The sequence below is a fragment of the Rutilus rutilus genome (assembly GCF_951802725.1).
Source record: "Rutilus rutilus genome assembly, chromosome: 4".
NCBI lineage: Eukaryota > Metazoa > Chordata > Actinopteri > Cypriniformes > Leuciscidae > Rutilus > Rutilus rutilus.
In genome coordinates, this window is record NC_140212.1 from 4,370,801 (window position 1) to 4,396,919 (window position 26,119).

Consider the following 26,119-nt stretch of genomic DNA (forward strand, 5'->3'; position numbering starts at 1 on the left):
CATCCACACACAAAATAGAATCAGCATTTTTTAAGCCATTACATCAACACCTCTCATAATGGGAGTGGGGGAACGGATTCTGACAACTGTTTTTCTTTTTGCCGTCGGATTCTGTTCCCCCCATATTTCTGACACACTGAGGTTCTTATATTTATCAAATTGATGCTGTTTAAGCTCCATACACTCACAAAAATAGAATCAGCATTTTTTAAGCCATTACATCAACACCTCTCATAATGGGACTGGGGGAACGGATTTCGACAGCTGAACTATTTGCCGTCGGATTCCGTTCCCCCTATGTTTCTTACACAATAAGGTTCTAATATTTATTAAATTGTGGAATTTTGCTAGCCTCAATAGCCTAGTGGTCAGTTCCCTGATAATTTTTTTTTTTAGCTTTGGGGCGACCCGAGTTCAAGTCCCGGGTCATTGAACTTTCTTGATACTATACTTTCCTATCATAATAAAAGGCAAAAAATATATTCTTTAAACTGTTGCAAGTTAAGCTCCATCCACACACAAAATAGAATCAGCATTTTTTAAGTCATTACATCAACACCTCTCATAATGGGAGTGGGGGAACGGATTCCGACAGCTGTTTTTTTGCCGTCGGATTCCGTTCCCCCTATGTTTCTTACACAATAAGGTTCTAATATTGATCAAATTGAAGGCAAGTTACTAGTCTCAATAGCCTAGTTGTCAGTACCCTGACAATATTTTTTTTAGCATTGGGCAACCCGAGTTCAAGTCCAGGGTCGTCGAACTTTCTTGATACTATACTTTCCTATCATAATAAAAGGCAAAAAATATATTCTTTAAACTGTTGCAAGTTAAGCTCCATCCACACACAAAATAGAATCAGCATTTTTTAAGCCATTACATCAACACCTCTCATAATGGGAGTGGGGGAACGGATTCCGACAGCTGTTTTTTTGCCGTCGGATTCCGTTCCCCCTATGTTTCTTACACAATAAGGTTCTAATATTTATTAAATTGTGGCATTTAACTAGCCTCAATAGCCTAGTGGTCAGTCCCCTGATAATATTTTTTTTTTAGCTTTGGGGCGACCCGAGGTCAAGTCCCGGGTCATCGAACTTTCTTGATACTATACTTTCCTATCATAATAAAAGGCAAAAAATATATTCTTTAAACTGTTGCAAGTTAAGCTCCATCCACACACAAAATAGAATCAGCATTTTTTAAGTCATTACATCAACACCTCTCATAATGGGAGTGGGGGAACGGATTCCGACAGCTGTTTTTTTGCAGTCGGATTCCGTTCCCCCTATGTTTCTTACACAATAAGGTTCTAATATTGATCAAATTGAAGGCAAGTTACTAGTCTCAATAGCCTAGTTGTAAGTACCCTAACAATATTTTTTTTAGCATTGGGCAACCCGAGTTCAAGTCCAGGGTCGTTGAACTTTCTTGATACTATACTTTCCTATCATAATAAAAGGCAAAAAATATATTCTTTAAACTGATGCAAGTTAAGCTCCATCCACACACAAAATAGAATCAGCATTTTTTAAGCCATTACATCAACACCTCTCATAATGGGAGTGGGGGAACGGATTCCGACAGCTGTTGTTTTGCCGTCGGATTCCGTTCCCCCTATGTTTCTTACACAATAAGGTTCTAATATTTATTAAATTGTGACATTTTGCTAGCCTCAATAGCCTAGTGGTCAGTCCCCTAACAATATTTTTTTTTTAGCTTTGGGGCGACCCGAGTTCAAGTCCCGGGTCATCGATCTTTCTTGATACTATACTTTCCTATCATAATAAAAGGCAAAAAATATATTCTTTAAACTGTTGCAAGTTAAGCTCCATCCACACACAAAATAGAATCAGCATTTTTTAAGCCATTACATCAACACCTCTCATAATGGGAGTGGGGGAACGGATTCCGACAGCTGTTTTTTTGCCATCGGATTCCGTTCCCCCTATGTTTCTTACACAATAAGGTTCTAATATTTATTAAATTGTGGCATTTAGCTAGCCTCAATAGCCTATTTGTCAGTACCCTGACAATATTTTTTTAGCTTTGGGCAACCCGAGTTCAAGTCCAGGGTCGTCGAACTTTCTTGATACTATACTTTCCTATCATAATAAAAGGCAAAAAATATATTCTTTAAACTGATGCAAGTTAAGCTCCATCCACACACAAAATAGAATCAGCAATTTTTAAGTCATTACATCAACACCTCTCATAATGGGAGTGGGGGAACGGAATCCGACAGCTGTTTTTTTGCCGTCGGATTCCGTTCCCCCTATGTTTCTTACACAATAAGGTTCTAATATTTATTAAATTGTAACATTTTGCTAGCCTCAATAGCCTAGTGGTCAGTCCCCTGACAATATTTTTTTTTAGCTTTGGGGCGACCCGAGTTCAAGTCCCGGGTCATCGAACTTTCTTGATACTATACTTTCCTATCATAATAAAAGGCAAAAAATATATTCTTTAAACTGTTGCAAGTTAAGCTCCATCCACACACAAAATAGAATCAGCATTTTTTAAGCCATTACATCAACACCTCTCATAATGGGAGTGGGGGAACGGATTCTGACAACTGTTTTTCTTTTTGCCGTCGGATTCTGTTCCCCCCATATTTCTGACACACTGAGGTTCTTATATTTATCAAATTGATGCTGTTTAAGCTCCATACACTCACAAAAATAGAATCAGCATTTTTTAAGCCATTACATCAACACCTCTCATAATGGGACTGGGGGAACGGATTTCGACAGCTGAACTATTTGCCGTCGGATTCCGTTCCCCCTATGTTTCTTACACAATAAGGTTCTAATATTTATTAAATTGTGGAATATTGCTAGCCTCAATAGCCTAGTCGTCAGTTCCCTGATAATATTTTTTTTTAGCTTTGGGGCGACCCGAGTTCAAGTCCCGGGTCATTGAACTTTCTTGATACTATACTTTCCTATCATAATAAAAGGCAAAAAATATATTCTTTAAACTGTTGCAAGTTAAGCTCCATCCACACACAAAATAGAATCAGCATTTTTTAAGTCATTACATCAACACCTCTCATAATGGGAGTGGGGGAACGGATTCCGACAGCTGTTTTTTTGCCGTCGGATTCCGTTCCCCCTATGTTTCTTACACAATAAGGTTCTAATATTGATCAAATTAAAGGCAAGTTACTAGTCTCAATAGCCTAGTTGTCAGTACCCTGACAATATTTTTTTTAGCATTGGGCGACCCGAGGTCAAGTCCCGGGTCATCGAACTTTCTTGATACTATACTTTCCTATCATAATAAAAGGCAAAAAATATATTCTTTAAACTGTTGCAAGTTAAGCTCCATCCACACACAAAATAGAATCAGCATTTTTTAAGCCATTACATCAACACCTCTCATAATGGGAGTGGGGGAACGGATTCTGACAACTGTTTTTCTTTTTGCCGTCGGATTCTGTTCCCCCCATATTTCTGACACACTGAGGTTCTTATATTTATCAGATTGATGCTGTTTAAGCTCCATACACTCACAAAAATAGAATCAGCATTTTTTAAGCCATTACATCAACACCTCTCATAATGGGACTGGGGGAACGGATTTCGACAGCTGAACTATTTGCTGTCGGATTCCGTTCCCCCTATGTTTCTTACACAATAAGGTTCTAATATTTATTAAATTGTGGAATTTTGCTAGCCTCAATAGCCTAGTGGTCAGTTCCCTGATAATATTTTTTTTTAGCTTTGGGGCGACCCGAGTTCAAGTCCCGGGTCATTGAACTTTCTTGATACTATACTTTCCTATCATAATAAAAGGCAAAAAATATATTCTTTAAACTGTTGCAAGTTAAGCTCCATCCACACACAAAATAGAATCAGCATTTTTTAAGTCATTACATCAACACCTCTCATAATGGGAGTGGGGGAACGGATTCCGACAGCTGTTTTTTTGCCGTCGGATTCCGTTCCCCCTATGTTTCTTACACAATAAGGTTCTAATATTGATCAAATTGAAGGCAAGTTACTAGTCTCAATAGCCTAGTTGTCAGTACCCTGACAATATTTTTTTTAGCATTGGGCAACCCGAGTTCAAGTCCCGGGTCGTTGAACTTTCTTGATACTATACTTTCCTATCATAATAAAAGGCAAAAAATATATTCTTTAAACTGTTGCAAGTTAAGCTCCATCCACACACAAAATAGAATCAGCATTTTTTAAGTCATTACATCAACACCTCTCATAATGGGAGTGGGGGAACGGATTCCGACAGCTGTTTTTTTGCCGTCGGATTCCGTTCCCCCTATGTTTCTTACACAATAAGGTTCTAATAATTATTTAATTGCAACATTTTGCTAGCCTCAATAGCCTAGTGGTCAGTCCCCTGACAATATTTTTTTTAGCATTGGGCAACCCGAGTTCAAGTCCAGGGTCGTCGAACTTTCTTGATACTATACTTTCCTATCATAATAAAAGGCAAAAAATATATTCTTTAAACTGATGCAAGTTAAGCTCCATCCACACACAAAATAGAATCAGCATTTTTTAAGCCATTACATCAACACCTCTCATAATGGGAGTGGGGGAACGGATTCTGACAACTGTTTTTCTTTTTGCCGTCGGATTCTGTTCCCCCCATATTTCTGACACACTGAGGTTCTTATATTTATCAAATTGATGCTGTTTAAGCTCCATACACTCACAAAAATAGAATCAGCATTTTTTAAGCCATTACATCAACACCTCTCATAATGGGACTGGGGGAATGGATTTCGACAGCTGAACTATTTGCCGTCGGATTCCGTTCCCCCTATGTTTCTTACACAATAAGGTTCTAATATTGATCAAATTGAAGGCAAGTTACTAGTCTCAATAGCCTAGTTGTCAGTACCCTGACAATATTTTTTTTAGCATTGGGCAACCCGAGTTCAAGTCCAGGGTCGTCGAACTTTCTTGATACTATACTTTCCTATCATAATAAAAGGCAAAAAATATATTCTTTAAACTGATGCAAGTTAAGCTCCATCCACACACAAAATAGAATCAGCATTTTTTAAGCCATTACATCAACACCTCTCATAATGGGAGTGGGGGAACGGATTCCGACAGCTGTTTTTTTGCCGTCGGATTCCATTCCCCCTATGTTTCTTACACAATAAGGTTCTAATATTTATTAAATTGTGGCATTGTGCTAGCCTCAATAGCCTAGTGGTCAGTCCCCTGACAATACTTTTTTTTAGCTTTGGGGCGACCCGAGTTCAAGTCCCGGGTCATAATAAAAGGCAAAAAATATATTCTTTAAACTGTTGCAAGTTAAGCTCCATCCACACACAAAATAGAATCAGCATTTTTTAAGCCATTACATCAACACCTCTCATAATGGGAGTGGGGGAACGGATTCTGACAACTGTTTTTCTTTTTGCCGTCGTATTCCGTTCCCCCTATGTTTCTTACACAATAAGGCTCTAATATTTATTAAATTGATGCTGTTTAAGCTCCATACACTCACAAAAATAGAATCAGCATTTTTTAAGCCATTACATCAACACCTCTCATAATGGGAGTGGGGGAACGGATTTCGACAGCTGAACTATTTGCCGTCGGATTCCGTTCCCCCTATGTTTCTTATACAATAAGGTTCTAATATTTATTAAATTGTAACATTTTGCTAGCCTCAATAGCCTAGTGGTCAGTTCCCTGATAATATTTTTTTTTAGCTTTGGGGCGACCCGAGTTCAAGTCCCGGGTCATCGAACTTTCTTGATACTATACTTTCCTATCATAATAAAAGGCAAAAAATATATTCTTTAAACTGTTGCAAGTTAAGCTCCATCCACACACAAAATAGAATCAGCATTTTTTAAGTCATTACATCAACACCTCTCATAATGGGAGTGGGGGAACGGATTCCGACAGCTGTTTTTTTGCCGTCGGATTCCGTTCCCCCTATGTTTCTTACACAATAAGGTTCTAATATTTATTAAATTGTGACATTTTGCTAGCCTCAATAGCCTAGTGGTCAGTTCCCTGATAATATTTTTTTTTTAGCTTTGGGGCAACCCGAGGTCAAGTCCAGGGTCATCGAACTTTCTTGATACTATACTTTCCTATCATAATAAAAGGCAAAAAATATATTCTTTAAACTGTTGCAAGTTAAGCTCCATCCACACACAAAAAAGAATCAGCATTTTTTAAGTCATTACATCAACACCTCTCATAATGGGAGTGGGGGAACGGATTCCGACAGCTGTTTTATTGCCGTCGGATTCCGTTCCCCCTATGTTTCTTACACAATAAGGTTCTAATATTTATTAAATTGTGGCATTTTGCTAGCCTCAATAGCCTAGTGGTCAGTCCCCTGACAATATTATTTTTTAGCTTTGGGGCGACCCGAGTTCAAGTCCCGGGTCATCGAACTTTCTTGATACTATACTTTCCTATCATAATAAAAGGCAAAAAATATATTCTTTAAACTGTTGCAAGTTAAGCTCCATCCACACACAAAATAGAATCAGCATTTTTTAAGCCATTACATCAACACCTCTCATAATGGGAGTGGGGGAACGGATTCTGAAAACTGTTTTTCTTTTTGCCGTCGGATTCTGTTCCCCCCATATTTCTGACACACTGAGGTTCTTATATTTATCAAATTGATGCTGTTTAAGCTCCATACACTCACAAAAATAGAATCAGCATTTTTTAAGCCATTACATCAACACCTCTCATAATGGGACTGGGGGAACGGATTTCGACAGCTGAACTATTTGCCGTCGGATTCCGTTCCCCCTATGTTTCTTACACAATAAGGTTCTAATATTTATTAAATTGTGGAATTTTGCTAGCCTCAATAGCCTAGTGGTCAGTTCCCTGATAATATTTTTTTTTAGCTTTGGGGCGGCCCGAGTTCAAGTCCCGGGTCATCGAACTTTCTTGATACTATACTTTCCTATCATAATAAAAGGCAAAAAATATATTCTTTAAACTGATGCAAGTTAAGCTCCATCCACACACAAAATAGAATCAGCATTTTTTAAGTCATTACATCAACACCTCTCATAATGGGAGTGGGGGAACGGATTCTGACAACTGTTTTTCTTTTTGCCGTCGGATTCCGTTCCCCCTATGTTTCTTACACAATAAGGCTCTAATATTTATTAAATTGATGCTGTTTAAGCTCCATACACTCACAAAAATAGAATCAGCATTTTTTAAGCCATTACATCAACACCTCTCATAATGGGAGTGGGGGAACGGATTTCGACAGCTGAACTATTTGCCGTCGGATTCCGTTCCCCCTATGTTTCTTATACAATAAGGTTCTAATATTTATTAAATTGTAGCATTTTGCTAGCCTCAATAGCCTAGTGGTCAGTCCCCTGACAACATTTTTTTTTAGCTTTGGGGCGACCCGAGTTCAAGTCCTGGGTCATCGAACTTTCTTGATACTATACTTTCCTATCATAATAAAAGGCAAAAAATATATTCTTTAAACTGATGCAAGTTAAGCTCCATCCACACACAAAATAGAATCAGCATTTTTTAAGCCATTACATCAACACCTCTCATAATGGGAGTGGGGGAACGGATTCCGACAGCTGTTTTTTTGCCGTCGGATTCCGTTCCCCCTATGTTTCTTACACAATAAGGTTCTAATATTTATTAAATTGTAACATTTTGCTAGCCTCAATAGCCTAGTGGTCAGTTCCCTGATAATATTTTTTTTTAGCTTTGGGGCGACCCGAGGTCAAGTCCCGGGTCATCGAACTTTCTTGATACTATACTTTCCTATCATAATAAAAGGCAAAAAATATATTCTTTAAACTGTTGCAAGTTAAGCTCCATCCACACACAAAATAGAATCAGCATTTTTTAAGCCATTACATCAACACCTCTCATAATGGGAGTGGGGGAACGGATTCCGACAGCTGTTTTTTTGCCGTCGGATTCCGTTCCCACTATGTTTCTTACACAATGAGGTTCTAATATTTATTAAATTGATGCTGTTTAAGCTCCATACACTCACAAAAATAGAATCAGCATTTTTTAAGCCATTACATCAACACCTCTCATAATGAGACTGGGGGAACGGATTTCGACAGCTGAACTATTTGCCGTCGGATTCCGTTCCCCCTATGTTTCTTACACAATAAGTTTCTAATATTGATCAAATTGAAGGCAAATTACTAGTCTTAATAGCCTAGTTGTCAGTACCCTGACAATATTTTTTTTAGCTTTGGGCAACCCGAGTTCAAGTCCAGGGTCGTCGAACTTTCTTGATACTATACTTTCCTATCATAATAAAAGGCAAAAAATATATTCTTCAAACTGATGCAAGTTAAGCTCCATCCACACACAAAATAGAATCAGCAATTTTTAAGTCATTACATCAACACCTCTCATAATGGGAGTGGGGGAACGGAATCCGACAGCTGTTTTTTTGCCGTCGGATTCCGTTCCCCCTATGTTTCTTACACAATAAGGTTCTAATATTTATTAAATTGTAACATTTTGCTAGCCTCAATAGCCTAGTGGTCAGTCCCCTGACAATATTTTTTTTTAGCTTTGGGGCGACCCGAGTTCAAGTCCCGGGTCATCGAACTTTCTTGATACTATACTTTCCTATCATAATAAAAGGCAAAAAATATATTCTTTAAACTGTTGCAAGTTAAGCTCCATCCACACACAAAATAGAATCAGCATTTTTTAAGCCATTACATCAACACCTCTCATAATGGGAGTGGGGGAACGGATTCTGACAACTGTTTTTCTTTTTGCCGTCGTATTCCGTTCCCCCTATGTTTCTTACACATTAAGGCTCTAATATTTATTAAATTGATGCTGTTTAAGCTCCATACACTCACAAAAATAGAATCAGCATTTTTTAAGCCATTACATCAACACCTCTCATAATGGGACTGGGGGAACGGATTTCGACAGCTGAACTATTTGCCGTCGGATTCCGTTCCCCCTATGTTTCTTACACAATTAGGTTCTAATATTGATCAAATTGAAGGCAAGTTACTAGTCTCAATAGCCTAGTTGTCAGTACCCTGACAATATTTTTTTAGCTTTGGGCAACCCGAGGTCAAGTCCCGGGTCGTCGAACTTTCTTGATACTATACTTTCCTATCATAATAAAAGGCAAAAAATATATTATTTAAACTGTTGCAAGTTAAGCTCCATCCACACACAAAATAGAATCAGCATTTTTTAAGCCATTACATCAACTCCTCTGATAATGGGAGTGGGGGAACGGATTCCGACAGCTGTTTTTTTGCCGTCGGATTCCGTTCCCCCTATGTTTCTTACACAATAAGGTTCTAATATTTATTAAATTGATGCTGTTTAAGCTCCATCCACACACAAAATAGAATCAGCATTTTTTAAGCCATTACATCAACACCTCTCATAATGGGAGTGGGGGAACGGATTCCGACAGCTGTTTTTTTGCCGTCGGATTCCGTTCCCCCTATGTTTCTTACACAATAAGGTTCTAATATTTATTAAATTGTGGCATTTGCTAGCCTCAATAGCCTAGTGGTCAGTCCCCTGATAATATTTTTTTTTTAGCTTTGGGGCAACCCGAGGTCAAGTCCCGGGTCATCGAACTTTCTTGATACTATACTTTCCTATCATAATAAAAGGCAAAAAATATATTCTTTAAACTGTTGCAAGTTAAGCTCCATCCACACACAAAAAAGAATCAGCATTTTTTAAGCCATTACATCAACACCTCTCATAATGGGAGTGGGGGAACGGATTCTGACAACTGTTTTTCTTTTTGCCGTCGGATTCTGTTCCCCCCATATTTCTGACACACTGAGGTTCTTATATTTATCAAATTGATGCTGTTTAAGCTCCATACACTCACAAAAATAGAATCAGCATTTTTTAAGCCATTACATCAACACCTCTCATAACGGGACTGGGGGAACGGATTTCGACAGCTGAACTATTTGCCGTCGGATTCCGTTCCCCCTATGTTTCTTACACAATAAGGTTCTAATATTGATCAAATTCAAGGCAAGTTACTAGTCTCAATAGCCTAGTTGTCAGTACCCTGACAATATTTTTTTTAGCTTTGGGCAACCCGAGTTCAAGTCCCGGGTCGTCGAACTTTCTTGATACTATACTTTCCTATCATAATAAAAGGCAAAAAATATATTATTTAAACTGATTCAAGTTAAGCTCCATCCACACACAAAATAGAATCAGCATTTTTTAAGCCATTACATCAACTCCTCTGATAATGGGAGTGGGGGAACGGATTCCGACAGCTGTTTTTTTGCCGTCGGATTCCGTTCCCCCTATGTTTCTTACACAATAAGGTTCTAATATTTATTAAATTGATGCTGTTTAAGCTCCATCCACACACAAAATAGAATCAGCATTTTTTAAGCCATTACATCAACACCTCTCATAATGGGAGTGGGGGAACGGATTCCGACAGCTGTTTTTTTGCCGTCGGATTCCGTTCCCCCTATGTTTCTTACACAATAAGGTTCTAATATTTATTAAATTGTGGCATTTGCTAGCCTCAATAGCCTAGTGGTCAGTCCCCTGATAATATTTTTTTTTTAGCTTTGGGGCAACCCGAGGTCAAGTCCCGGGTCATCGAACTTTCTTGATACTATACTTTCCTATCATAATAAAAGGCAAAAAATATATTCTTTAAACTGTTGCAAGTTAAGCTCCATCCACACACAAAAAAGAATCAGCATTTTTTAAGCCATTACATCAACACCTCTCATAATGGGAGTGGGGGAACGGATTCTGACAACTGTTTTTCTTTTTGCCGTCGGATTCTGTTCCCCCCATATTTCTGACACACTGAGGTTCTTATATTTATCAAATTGATGCTGTTTAAGCTCCATACACTCACAAAAATAGAATCAGCATTTTTTAAGCCATTACATCAACACCTCTCATAACGGGACTGGGGGAACGGATTTCGACAGCTGAACTATTTGCCGTCGGATTCCGTTCCCCCTATGTTTCTTACACAATAAGGTTCTAATATTGATCAAATTCAAGGCAAGTTACTAGTCTCAATAGCCTAGTTGTCAGTACCCTGACAATATTTTTTTTAGCTTTGGGCAACCCGAGTTCAAGTCCAGGGTCGTCGAACTTTCTTGATACTATACTTTCCTATCATAATAAAAGGCAAAAAATATATTCTTTAAACTGATTCAAGTTAAGCTCCATCCACACACAAAATAGAATCAGCATTTTTTAAGTCATTACATCAACACCTCTCATAATGGGAGTGGGGTAACGGATTCCGACAGCTGTTTTTTTGCCGTCGGATTCCGTTCCCCCTATGTTTCTTACACAATAAGGTTCTAATATTTATTAAATTGTGGCATTTTGCTAGCCTCAATAGCCTAGTGGTCAGTCCCCTGACAATACTTTTTTTTAGCTTTGGGGCGACCCGAGTTCAAGTCCCGGGTCATAATAAAAGGCAAAAAATATATTCTTTAAACTGTTGCAAGTTAAGCTCCATCCACACACAAAATAGAATCAGCATTTTTTAAGCCATTACATCAACACCTCTCATAATGGGACTGGGGGAACGGATTTCGACAGCTGAACTATTTGCCGTCGGATTCCGTTCCCCCTATGTTTCTTACACAATAAGTTTCTAATATTGATCAAATTGACGGCAAGTTACTAGTCTCAATAGCCTAGTTGTCAGTACCCTGACAATATTTTATTTAGCTTTGGGCAACCCGAGTTCAAGTCCAGGGTCGTCGAACTTTCTTGATACTATACTTTCCTATCATAATAAAAGGCAAAAAATATATTCTTTAAACTGATGCAAGTTAAGCTCCATCCACACACAAAATAGAATCAGCATTTTTTAAGTCATTACATCAACACCTCTCATAATGGGAGTGGGGGAACGGATTCCGACAGCTGTTTTATTGCCGTCGGATTCCGTTCCCCCTATGTTTCTTACACAATAAGGTTCTAATATTTATTAAATTGTGGCATTTTGCTAGCCTCAATAGCCTAGTGGTCAGTCCCCTGACAATATTATTTTTTAGCTTTGGGGCGACCCGAGTTCAAGTCCCGGGTCATCGAACTTTCTTGATACTATACTTTCCTATCATAATAAAAGGCAAAAAATATATTCTTTAAACTGTTGCAAGTTAAGCTCCATCCACACACAAAATAGAATCAGCATTTTTTAAGCCATTACATCAACACCTCTCATAATGGGAGTGGGGGAACGGATTCTGACAACTGTTTTTCTTTTTGCCGTCGGATTCTGTTCCCCCCATATTTCTGACACACTGAGGTTCTTATATTTATCAAATTGATGCTGTTTAAGCTCCATACACTCACAAAAATAGAATCAGCATTTTTTAAGCCATTACATCAACACCTCTCATAATGGGACTGGGGGAACGGATTTCGACAGCTGAACTATTTGCCGTCGGATTCCGTTCCCCCTATGTTTCTTACACAATAAGGTTCTAATATTTATTAAATTGTGGAATTTTGCTAGCCTCAATAGCCTAGTGGTCAGTTCCCTGATAATATTTTTTTTTAGCTTTGGGGCGGCCCGAGTTCAAGTCCCGGGTCATCGAACTTTCTTGATACTATACTTTCCTATCATAATAAAAGGCAAAAAATATATTCTTTAAACTGATGCAAGTTAAGCTCCATCCACACACAAAATAGAATCAGCATTTTTTAAGTCATTACATCAACACCTCTCATAATGGGAGTGGGGGAACGGATTCTGACAACTGTTTTTCTTTTTGCCGTCGGATTCCGTTCCCCCTATGTTTCTTACACAATAAGGCTCTAATATTTATTAAATTGATGCTGTTTAAGCTCCATACACTCACAAAAATAGAATCAGCATTTTTTAAGCCATTACATCAACACCTCTCATAATGGGAGTGGGGGAACGGATTTCGACAGCTGAACTATTTGCCGTCGGATTCCGTTCCCCCTATGTTTCTTATACAATAAGGTTCTAATATTTATTAAATTGTAGCATTTTGCTAGCCTCAATAGCCTAGTGGTCAGTCCCCTGACAACATTTTTTTTTAGCTTTGGGGCGACCCGAGTTCAAGTCCTGGGTCATCGAACTTTCTTGATACTATACTTTCCTATCATAATAAAAGGCAAAAAATATATTCTTTAAACTGATGCAAGTTAAGCTCCATCCACACACAAAATAGAATCAGCATTTTTTAAGCCATTACATCAACACCTCTCATAATGGCAGTGGGGGAACGGATTCCGACAGCTGTTTTTTTGCCGTCGGATTCCGTTCCCCCTATGTTTCTTACACAATAAGGTTCTAATATTTATTAAATTGTAACATTTTGCTAGCCTCAATAGCCTAGTGGTCAGTTCCCTGATAATATTTTTTTTTAGCTTTGGGGCGACCCGAGGTCAAGTCCCGGGTCATCGAACTTTCTTGATACTATACTTTCCTATCATAATAAAAGGCAAAAAATATATTCTTTAAACTGTTGCAAGTTAAGCTCCATCCACACACAAAATAGAATCAGCATTTTTTAAGCCATTACATCAACACCTCTCATAATGGGAGTGGGGGAACGGATTCCGACAGCTGTTTTTTTGCCGTCGGATTCCGTTCCCACTATGTTTCTTACACAATGAGGTTCTAATATTTATTAAATTGATGCTGTTTAAGCTCCATACACTCACAAAAATAGAATCAGCATTTTTTAAGCCATTACATCAACACCTCTCATAATGAGACTGGGGGAACGGATTTCGACAGCTGAACTATTTGCCGTCGGATTCCGTTCCCCCTATGTTTCTTACACAATAAGTTTCTAATATTGATCAAATTGAAGGCAAATTACTAGTCTTAATAGCCTAGTTGTCAGTACCCTGACAATATTTTTTTTAGCTTTGGGCAACCCGAGTTCAAGTCCAGGGTCATCGAACTTTCTTGATACTATACTTTCCTATCATAATAAAAGGCAAAAAATATATTCTTCAAACTGATGCAAGTTAAGCTCCATCCACACACAAAATAGAATCAGCAATTTTTAAGTCATTACATCAACACCTCTCATAATGGGAGTGGGGGAACGGAATCCGACAGCTGTTTTTTTGCCGTCGGATTCCGTTCCCCCTATGTTTCTTACACAATAAGGTTCTAATATTTATTAAATTGTAACATTTTGCTAGCCTCAATAGCCTAGTGGTCAGTCCCCTGACAATATTTTTTTTTAGCTTTGGGGCGACCCGAGTTCAAGTCCCGGGTCATCGAACTTTCTTGATACTATACTTTCCTATCATAATAAAAGGCAAAAAATATATTCTTTAAACTGTTGCAAGTTAAGCTCCATCCACACACAAAATAGAATCAGCATTTTTTAAGCCATTACATCAACACCTCTCATAATGGGAGTGGGGGAACGGATTCCGACAGCTGTTTTTTTGCCGTCGGATTGCGTTCCCCCTATGTTTCTTACACAATAAGGTTCTAATATTTATTAAATTGTGGCATTTTGCTAGCCTCAATAGCCTAGTGGTCAGTCCCCTGACAATATTTTTTTTTAGCTTTGGGGCGACCCGAGTTCAAGTCCCGGGTCATCGAACTTTCTTGATACTATACTTTCCTATCATAATAAAAGGCAAAAAATATATTCTTTAAACTGTTGCAAGTTAAGCTCCATCCACACACAAAATAGAATCAGCATTTTTTAAGCCATTACATCAACACCTCTCATAATGGGAGTGGGGGAACGGATTCTGACAACTGTTTTTCTTTTTGCCGTCGGATTCCGTTCCCCCTATGTTTCTTACACATTAAGGCTCTAATATTTATTAAATTGATGCTGTTTAAGCTCCATACACTCACAAAAATAGAATCAGCATTTTTTAAGCCATTACATCAACACCTCTCATAATGGGACTGGGGGAACGGATTTCGACAGCTGAACTATTTGCCGTCGGATTCCGTTCCCCCTATGTTTCTTACACAATTAGGTTCTAATATTGATCAAATTGAAGGCAAGTTACTAGTCTCAATAGCCTAGTTGTCAGTACCCTGACAATATTTTTTTAGCTTTGGGCAACCCGAGTTCAAGTCCCGGGTCGTCGAACTTTCTTGATACTATACTTTCCTATCATAATAAAAGGCAAAAAATATATTATTTAAACTGTTGCAAGTTAAGCTCCATCCACACACAAAATAGAATCAGCATTTTTTAAGCCATTACATCAACTCCTCTGATAATGGGAGTGGGGGAACGGATTCCGACAGCTGTTTTTTTGCCGTCGGATTCCGTTCCCCCTATGTTTCTTACACAATAAGGTTCTAATATTTATTAAATTGATGCTGTTTAAGCTCCATCCACACACAAAATAGAATCAGCATTTTTTAAGCCATTACATCAACACCTCTCATAATGGGAGTGGGGGAACGGATTCCGACAGCTGTTTTTTTGCCGTCGGATTCCGTTCCCCCTATGTTTCTTACACAATAAGGTTCTAATATTTATTAAATTGTGGCATTTGCTAGCCTCAATAGCCTAGTGGTCAGTCCCCTGATAATATTTTTTTTTTAGCTTTGGGGCAACCCGAGGTCAAGTCCCGGGTCATCGAACTTTCTTGATACTATACTTTCCTATCATAATAAAAGGCAAAAAATATATTCTTTAAACTGTTGCAAGTTAAGCTCCATCCACACACAAAATAGAATCAGCATTTTTTAAGCCATTACATCAACACCTCTCATAATGGGAGTGGGGGAACGGATTCCGACAGCTGTTTTTTTGCTGTCGGATTCCGTTCCCCCTATGTTTCTTACACAATAAGGTTCTAATATTTATTAAATTGTGATATTTTGCTAGCCTCAATAGCCTAGTGGTAATTTCCCTGATAATATTTTTTTTTAGCTTTGGGGCGACCCGAGTTCAAGTCCCGGGTCATCGAACTTTCTTGATACTATACTTTCCTATCATAATAAAAGGCAAAAAATATATTCTTTAAACTGATGCAAGTTAAGCTCCATCCACACACAAAATAGAATCAGCATTTTTTAAGCCATTACATCAACACCTCTCATAATGGGAGTGGGGGAACGGATTCTGACAACTGTTTTTCTTTTTGCCGTCGGATTCTGTTCCCCCCATATTTCTGACACACTGAGGTTCTTATATTTATCAAATTGATGCTGTTTAAGCTCCATACACTCACAAAAATAGAATCAGCATTTTTTAAGCCATTACATCAACACCTCTCATAATGGGACTGGGGGAATGGATTTCGACAGCTGAACTATTTGCCGTCGGATTCCGTTCCCCCTATGTTTCTTACACAATAAGGTTCTAATATTGATCAAATTGAAGGCAAGTTACTAGTCTCAATAGCCTAGTTGTCAGTACCCTGACAATATTTTTTTTAGCATTGGGCAACCCGAGTTCAAGTCCAGGGTCGTCGAACTTTCTTGATACTATACTTTCCTATCATAATAAAAGGCAAAAAATATATTCTTTAAACTGATGCAAGTTAAGCTCCATCCACACACAAAATAGAATCAGCATTTTTTAAGCCATTACATCAACACCTCTCATAATGGGAGTGGGGGAACGGATTCCGACAGCTGTTTTTTTGCCGTCGGATTCCATTCCCCCTATGTTTCTTACACAATAAGGTTCTAATATTTATTAAATTGTGGCATTGTGCTAGCCTCAATAGCCTAGTGGTCAGTCCCCTGACAATACTTTTTTTTAGCTTTGGGGCGACCCGAGTTCAAGTCCCGGGTCATAATAAAAGGCAAAAAATATATTCTTTAAACTGTTGCAAGTTAAGCTCCATCCACACACAAAATAGAATCAGCATTTTTTAAGCCATTACATCAACACCTCTCATAATGGGACTGGGGGAACGGATTTCGACAGCTGAACTATTTGCCGTCGGATTCCGTTCCCCCTATGTTTCTTACACAATAAGTTTCTAATATTGATCAAATTGACGGCAAGTTACTAGTCTCAATAGCCTAGTTGTCAGTACCCTGACAATATTTTATTTAGCTTTGGGCAACCCGAGTTCAAGTCCAGGGTCGTCGAACTTTCTTGATACTATACTTTCCTATCATGATAAAAGGCAAAAAATATATTCTTTAAACTGATGCAAGTTAAGCTCCATCCACACACAAAATAGAATCAGCATTTTTTAAGTCATTACATCAACACCTCTCATAATGGGAGTGGGGGAACGGATTCCGACAACTGTTTTATTGCCGTCGGATTCCGTTCCCCCTATGTTTCTTACACAATAAGGTTCTAATATTTATTAAATTGTGGAATTTTGCTAGCCTCAATAGCCTAGTGGTCAGTTCCCTGATAATATTTTTTTTTAGCTTTGGGGCAACCCGAGTTCAAGTCCCGGGTCATCGAACTTTCTTGATACTATACTTTCCTATCATAATAAAAGGCAAAAAATATATTCTTTAAACTGATGCAAGTTAAGCTCCATCCACACACAAAATAGAATCAAATTTTTTTAAGCCATTACATCAACACCTCTCATAATGGGAGTGGGGGAACGGATTCTGACAACTGTTTTTCTTTTTGCCGTCGGATTCCGTTCCCCCTATGTTTCTTACACAATAAGGCTTTAATATTTATTAAATTGATGCTGTTTAAGCTCCATACACTCACAAAAATAGAATCAGCATTTTTTAAGCCTTTACATCAACACCTCTCATAATGGGAGTGGGGGAACGGATTTCGACAGCTGAACTATTTGCCGTCGGATTCCGTTCCCCCTATGTTTCTTACACAATTAGGTTCTAATATTGATCAAATTGAAGGCAAGTTACTAGTCTCAATAGCCTAGTTGTCAGTACCCTGACAATATTTTTTAGCTTTGGGCAACCCGAGTTCAAGTCCAGGGTCGTCGAACTTTCTTGATACTATACTTTCCTATCATAATAAAAGGCAAAAAATATATTCTTTAAACTGTTGCAAGTTAAGCTCCATCCACACACAAAATAGAATCAGCATTTTTTAAGCCATTACATCAACACCTCTCATAATGGGAGTGGGGGAACGGATTCTGACAACTGTTTTTCTTTTTGCCGTCGGATTCCGTTCCCCCTATGTTTCTTACACATTAAGGCTCTAATATTTATTAAATTGATGCTGTTTAAGCTCCATACACTCACAAAAATAGAATCAGCATTTTTTAAGCCATTACATCAACACCTCTCATAATGGGACTGGGGGAACGGATTTCGACAGCTGAACTATTTGCCGTCGGATTCCGTTCCCCCTATGTTTCTTACACAATTAGGTTCTAATATTGATCAAATTGAAGGCAAGTTACTAGTCTCAATAGCCTAGTTGTCAGTACCCTGACAATATTTTTTTAGCTTTGGGCAACCCGAGTTCAAGTCCCGGGTCGTCGAACTTTCTTGATACTATACTTTCCTATCATAATAAAAGGCAAAAAATATATTATTTAAACTGTTGCAAGTTAAGCTCCATCCACACACAAAATAGAATCAGCATTTTTTAAGCCATTACATCAACTCCTCTGATAATGGGAGTGGGGGAACGGATTCCGACAGCTGTTTTTTTGCCGTCGGATTCCGTTCCCCCTATGTTTCTTACACAATAAGGTTCTAATATTTATTAAATTGATGCTGTTTAAGCTCCATCCACACACAAAATAGAATCAGCATTTTTTAAGCCATTACATCAACACCTCTCATAATGGGAGTGGGGGAACGGATTCCGACAGCTGTTTTTTTGCCGTCGGATTCCGTTCCCCCTATGTTTCTTACACAATAAGGTTCTAATATTTATTAAATTGTGGCATTTGCTAGCCTCAATAGCCTAGTGGTCAGTCCCCTGATAATATTTTTTTTTTAGCTTTGGGGCAACCCGAGGTCAAGTCCCGGGTCATCGAACTTTCTTGATACTATACTTTCCTATCATAATAAAAGGCAAAAAATATATTCTTTAAACTGTTGCAAGTTAAGCTCCATCCACACACAAAATAGAATCAGCATTTTTTAAGCCATTACATCAACACCTCTCATAATGGGAGTGGGGGAACGGATTCCGACAGCTGTTTTTTTGCTGTCGGATTCCGTTCCCCCTATGTTTCTTACACAATAAGGTTCTAATATTTATTAAATTGTGATATTTTGCTAGCCTCAATAGCCTAGTGGTAATTTCCCTGATAATATTTTTTTTTAGCTTTGGGGCGACCCGAGTTCAAGTCCCGGGTCATCGAACTTTCTTGATACTATACTTTCCTATCATAATAAAAGGCAAAAAATATATTCTTTAAACTGATGCAAGTTAAGCTCCATCCACACACAAAATAGAATCAGCATTTTTTAAGCCATTACATCAACACCTCTCATAATGGGAGTGGGGGAACGGATTCTGACAACTGTTTTTCTTTTTGCCGTCGGATTCTGTTCCCCCCATATTTCTGACACACTGAGGTTCTTATATTTATCAAATTGATGCTGTTTAAGCTCCATACACTCACAAAAATAGAATCAGCATTTTTTAAGCCATTACATCAACACCTCTCATAATGGGACTGGGGGAATGGATTTCGACAGCTGAACTATTTGCCGTCGGATTCCGTTCCCCCTATGTTTCTTACACAATAAGGTTCTAATATTGATCAAATTGAAGGCAAGTTACTAGTCTCAATAGCCTAGTTGTCAGTACCCTGACAATATTTTTTTTAGCATTGGGCAACCCGAGTTCAAGTCCAGGGTCGTCGAACTTTCTTGATACTATACTTTCCTATCATAATAAAAGGCAAAAAATATATTCTTTAAACTGATGCAAGTTAAGCTCCATCCACACACAAAATAGAATCAGCATTTTTTAAGCCATTACATCAACACCTCTCATAATGGGAGTGGGGGAACGGATTCCGACAGCTGTTTTTTTGCCGTCGGATTCCATTCCCCCTATGTTTCTTACACAATAAGGTTCTAATATTTATTAAATTGTGGCATTGTGCTAGCCTCAATAGCCTAGTGGTCAGTCCCCTGACAATACTTTTTTTTAGCTTTGGGGCGACCCGAGTTCAAGTCCCGGGTCATAATAAAAGGCAAAAAATATATTCTTTAAACTGTTGCAAGTTAAGCTCCATCCACACACAAAATAGAATCAGCATTTTTTAAGCCATTACATCAACACCTCTCATAATGGGACTGGGGGAACGGATTTCGACAGCTGAACTATTTGCCGTCGGATTCCGTTCCCCCTATGTTTCTTACACAATAAGTTTCTAATATTGATCAAATTGACGGCAAGTTACTAGTCTCAATAGCCTAGTTGTCAGTACCCTGACAATATTTTATTTAGCTTTGGGCAACCCGAGTTCAAGTCCAGGGTCGTCGAACTTTCTTGATACTATACTTTCCTATCATGATAAAAGGCAAAAAATATATTCTTTAAACTGATGCAAGTTAAGCTCCATCCACACACAAAATAGAATCAGCATTTTTTAAGTCATTACATCAACACCTCTCATAATGGGAGTGGGGGAACGGATTCCGACAACTGTTTTATTGCCGTCGGATTCCGTTCCCCCTATGTTTCTTACACAATAAGGTTCTAATATTTATTAAATTGTGGAATTTTGCTAGCCTCAATAGCCTAGTGGTCAGTTCCCTGATAATATTTTTTTTTAGCTTTGGGGCAACCCGAGTTCAAGTCCCGGGTCATCGAACTTTCTTGATACTATACTTTCCTATCATAATAAAAGGCAAAAAATATATTCTTTAAACTGATGCAAGTTAAGCTCCATCCACACACAAAATAGAATCAAATTTTTTTAAGCCATTACATCAACACCTCTCATAATGGGAGTGGGGGAACGGATTCTGACAACTGTTTTTCTTTTTGCCGTCGGATTCCGTTCCCCCTATGTTTCTTACACAATAAGGCTTTAATATTTATTAAATTGATGCTGTTTAAGCTCCATACACTCACAAAAATAGAATCAGCATTTTTTAAGCCTTTACATCAACACCTCTCATAATGGGAGTGGGGGAACGGATTTCGACAGCTGAACTATTTGCCGTCGGATTCCGTTCCCCCTATGTTTCTTACACAATTAGGTTCTAATATTGATCAAATTGAAGGCAAGTTACTAGTCTCAATAGCCTAGTTGTCAGTACCCTGACAATATTTTTTAGCTTTGGGCAACCCGAGTTCAAGTCCAGGGTCGTCGAACTTTCTTGATACTATACTTTCCTATCATAATAAAAGGCAAAAAATATATTCTTTAAACTGATGCAAGTTAAGCTCCATCCACACACAAAATAGAATCAGCATTTTTTAAGCCATTACATCAACTCCTCTGATAATGGGAGTGGGGGAACGGATTCCGACAGCTGTTTTTTGCCGTCGGATTCCGTTCCCCCTATGTTTCTTACACAATAAGGTTCTAATATTTATTAAATTTTGGCATTGTGCTAGCCTCAATAGCCTAGTGGTCAGTCACCTGATAATATTTTTTTTTAGCTTTGAGGCGACCCGAGTTCTAGTCCCGGGTCATCGAACTTTCTTGATACTATACTTTCCTATCATAATAAAAGGCAAAAAATATATTCTTTAAACTGTTGCAAGTTAAGCTCCATCCACACACAAAATAGAATAAGCATTTTTTAAGCCATTACATCAACTCCTCTGATAATGGGAGTGGGGGAACGGATTCCGACAGCTGTTTTTTTGCCGTCGGATTCCGTTCCCCCTATGTTTCTTACACAATAAGGTTCTAATATTTATTAAATTGTGGCATTTTGCTAGCCTCAATAGCCTAGTGGTCAGTCCCCTGACAATATTTTTTTTTAGCTTTGGGGCGACCCGAGTTCAAGTCCCGGGTCATCGAACTTTCTTGATACTATACTTTCCTATCATAATAAAAGGCAAAAAATATATTCTTTAAACTGTTGCAAGTTAAGCTCCATCCACACACAAAATAGAATCAGTATTTTTTAAGCCATTACATCAACACCTCTCATAATGGGAGTGGGGGAACGGATTCTGACAACTGTTTTTCTTTTTGCCGTCGGATTCCGTTCCCCCTATGTTTGTTACACAATAAGGTTCTAATATTTATTGAATTGATGCTGTTTAAGCTCCATACACTCACAAAAATAGAATCAGCATTTTTTAAGCCATTACATCAACACCTCTCATAATGGGACTGGGGGAACGGATTTCGACAGCTGAACTATTTGCCGTCGGATTCCGTTCCCCCTATGTTTCTTACACAATAAGGTTCTAATATTTATTAAATTGTCACATCTTGCTAGCCTCAATAGCCTAGTGGTCAGTCCCCTGACAATATTTTTTTTTAGCTTTGGGGCTACCCGAGTTCAAGTCCCGGGTCATCGAACTTTCTTGATACTGTAAGAACTGATTTTCCTGCTAAAACAAAACGCACCCTGCAATAAAGCCATAAAATGCACCCTGGACAGCAGATAGCAAAGACAGAGCACAGAACCTTGTCCTGCCCAAACTTATCTCCTTGTCCCCTTGTTTGACTTCAACTCATCCCCCCTCTCCCTCCTCAAGGCACTGAAAGTTCATTAAGAATGTCTATATAACACATATGGTGTATCTTGTGAATATGTTGTTTTTCCTTTTCATGTTTGGTATCATTTTAAGTGTCGCAGTGCGATTGGTAAAATGGTCTTAATTTCATTGCAGTCATTGGTTTAATGAGAAAGATTGAGAACTTAGGATAATCCTGTATCTCTCTGGCTGATATCTCTTTACGATATCCCAAGAAACCAGGTGCTACCCCCTGGGGTACATGGATTGGCCCAACCAACTCTAAACAACATTTGTTTAACCCCCTTCTGTTCTGATCTGATATTTAAGGTGAGGTAACAGAGCAACCTTTGGGAATCTTTTACCAGGAGAATCTCCCACACAGTAATGCATGTCAGTATTTTCCTGTTGGAAAGCCCTGACACATTACTGTGTGTCTCTGTCAGGAAAACATTACTTACTTTTAGAGGCATCTTTGAGCAAATGATGTCATATATGTTTTGAATTGGCTTTTAATCATTTACTTCTGTAATTGGCATGATATATTTTTACCTGACAAATAAATGTTACATCTTGATTTATTCTGCATTCTTCTGAAATCATTATTTCCAGTAGATTAATGTGTAGTCGGGTGTTTCCGCAAAACTTTGTCCAGAATAGATCAAACTGGAGGCACTTTGAATGGACCATGGGGCACATCTTAGAAAGACCTCCTGATTTCTGACTGTTCCCTGACTTAGCATGTTGTACGCTGCAAATATTATAAAAAATTACGCCTATGGGTCTGTAGTGCGCGGCTGCATAGGGTAAAATATTTGCACTGCACCCTCTGACTATTTCAGGACTGGCTAGTTTGTGATCGTGAGCGCGCAGTCGCGACGTGACGTCTCAAAGCGACACTAGGTCCGTAATGAACGAATAATTGAAAGTATGGGATAATCAGAATAATCAAAGATCTAAATTAATTCATAATCAATATTTATGATTATTTTCTAATCAGAAATACGATCTAAATTTGATTATCGTTTGAAATTGGAGTCAGATTAAGCGTAGAGCAAAAGTAATACTAAAACTAAATTCCAATAAATTAAGTGAACTTCACTGGAGCGCTGAAAAGACATACACGCTTTAAACCTTCGCCAGGCCGTTGGATTCCGTCATTGGGCCAATGGGTGGTCCTTACAATACTATACTTTCCTATCATAATAAAAGGCAAAAAATATATTCTTTAAACTGTTGCAAGGTAAGCTCCATCCACACACAAAATAGAATCAGCCATTTTTTAAGCCATTACATCAACACCTCTCATAATGGGAGTGGGGGAAAGGATTCTGACAACTGTTTTTCTTTTTGCCGTCGGATTCTGTTCCCCCCATATTTCTGACACACTGAGGTTCTTATATTTATCAAATTGATGCTGTTTAAGCTCCATACACTCACAAAAATAGAATCAGCATTTTTTAAGCCATTACATCAACACCTTTCATAATGGGAGTGGGGGAACGGATTTCGACAGCTTGCCGTCGGATTCCGTTCCCCCTATGTTTCTTACACAATAAGGTTCTAATATTGATCAAATTGAAGGAAGTTATTAGTCTCAATAGCCTAGTTGTCAGTACCCTGACAATATTTTTTTTAGCTTTGGGCAACCCGAGTTCAAGTCCAGGGTCGTCGAACTATCTTGATACTATACTTTCCTATCATAATAAAAGGCAAAAAATATATTCTTTAAACTGTTGCAAGTTAAGCTCCATCCACACACAATATAGAATCAGCATTTTTTAAGCCATTACATCAACACCTCTCATAATGGGAGTGGGGGAACGGATTCCGACAGCTGTTTTTTTGCCGTTGGATTCCGTTCCCCCTATGTTTCTTATAAAATAAGGTTCTAATATTTATTAAATTGTAGCATTTTGCTAGCCTCAATAGCCTAGTGGTCAGTCCCCTGACAACATTTTTTTTTAGCTTTGGGGCGACCCGAGTTCAAGTCCTGGGTCATCGAACTTTCTTGATACTATACTTTCCTATCATAATAAAAGGCAAAAAATATATTCTTTAAACTGATGCAAGTTAAGCTCCATCCACACACAATATAGAATCAGCATTTTTTAAGCCATTACATCAACACCTCTCATAATGGGAGTGGGGGAACGGATTCCGACAGCTGTTTTTTTCCCGTCGGATTCCGTTCCCCCTATGTTTCTTACACAATAAGGTTCTAATATTTATTAAATTGTAACATTTTGCTAGCCTCAATAGCCTAGTGGTCAGTCCCCTGACAATATTTTTTTTTTAGCTTTGGGGCGACCCGAGTTCAAGTCCCGGGTCATCGAACTTTCTTGATACTATACTTTCCTATCATAATAAAAGGCAAAAAATATATTCTTTAAACTGTTGCAAGTTAAGCTCCATCCACACACAAAATAGAATCAGCATTTTTTAAGCCATTACATCAACACCTCTCATAATGGGAGTGGGGGAACGGATTCCGACAGCTGTTTTTTTGCCGTCGGATTCCGTTCCCCCTATGTTTCTTACACAATAAGGCTCTAATATTTATTAAATTGATGCTGTTTAAGCTCCATACACTCACAAAAATAGAATCAGCATTTTTTAAGCCATTACATCAACACCTCTCATAATGGGACTGGGGGAACGGATTTCGACAGCTGAACTATTTGCCGTCGGATTCCGTTCCCCCTATGTTTCTTACACAATAAGGTTCTAATATTGATCAAATTGAAGGCAAGTTACTAGTCTCAATAGCCTAGTTGTCAGTACCCTGACAATATTTTTTTTAGCATTGGGCAACCCGAGTTCAAGTCCAGGGTCGTCGAACTTTCTTGATACTATACTTTCCTATCATAATAAAAGGCAAAAAATATATTCTTTAAACTGATGCAAGTTAAGCTCCATCCACACACAAAATAGAATCAGCATTTTTTAAGTCATTACATCAACACCTCTCATAATGGGAGTGGGGGAACAGATTCTGACAACTGTTTTTCTTTTTGCCGTCGGATTCCGTTCCCCCTATGTTTCTTACACAATAAGGCTCTAATATTTATTAAATTGATGCTGTTTAAGCTCCATGCACTCACAAAAATAGAATCAGCATTTTTTAAGCCATTACATCAACACCTCTCATAATGGGAGTGGGGGAACGGATTTCGACAGCTGTTTTTTTGCCGTCGGATTCCGTTCCCCCTATGTTTCTTACACAATAAGGTTCTAATATTTATTAAATTTTGGCATTGTGCTAGCCTCAATAGCCTAGTGGTCAGTCACCTGATAATATTTTTTTTTAGCTTTGAGGCGACCCGAGTTCTAGTCCCGGGTCATCGAACTTTCTTGATACTATACTTTCCTATCATAATAAAAGGCAAAAAATATATTCTTTAAACTGTTGCAAGTTAAGCTCCATCCACACACAAAATAGAATAAGCATTTTTTAAGCCATTACATCAACTCCTCTGATAATGGGAGTGGGGGAACGGATTCCGACAGCTGTTTTTTTGCCGTCGGATTCCGTTCCCCCTATGTTTCTTACACAATAAGGTTCTAATATTTATTAAATTGTGGCATTTTGCTGCC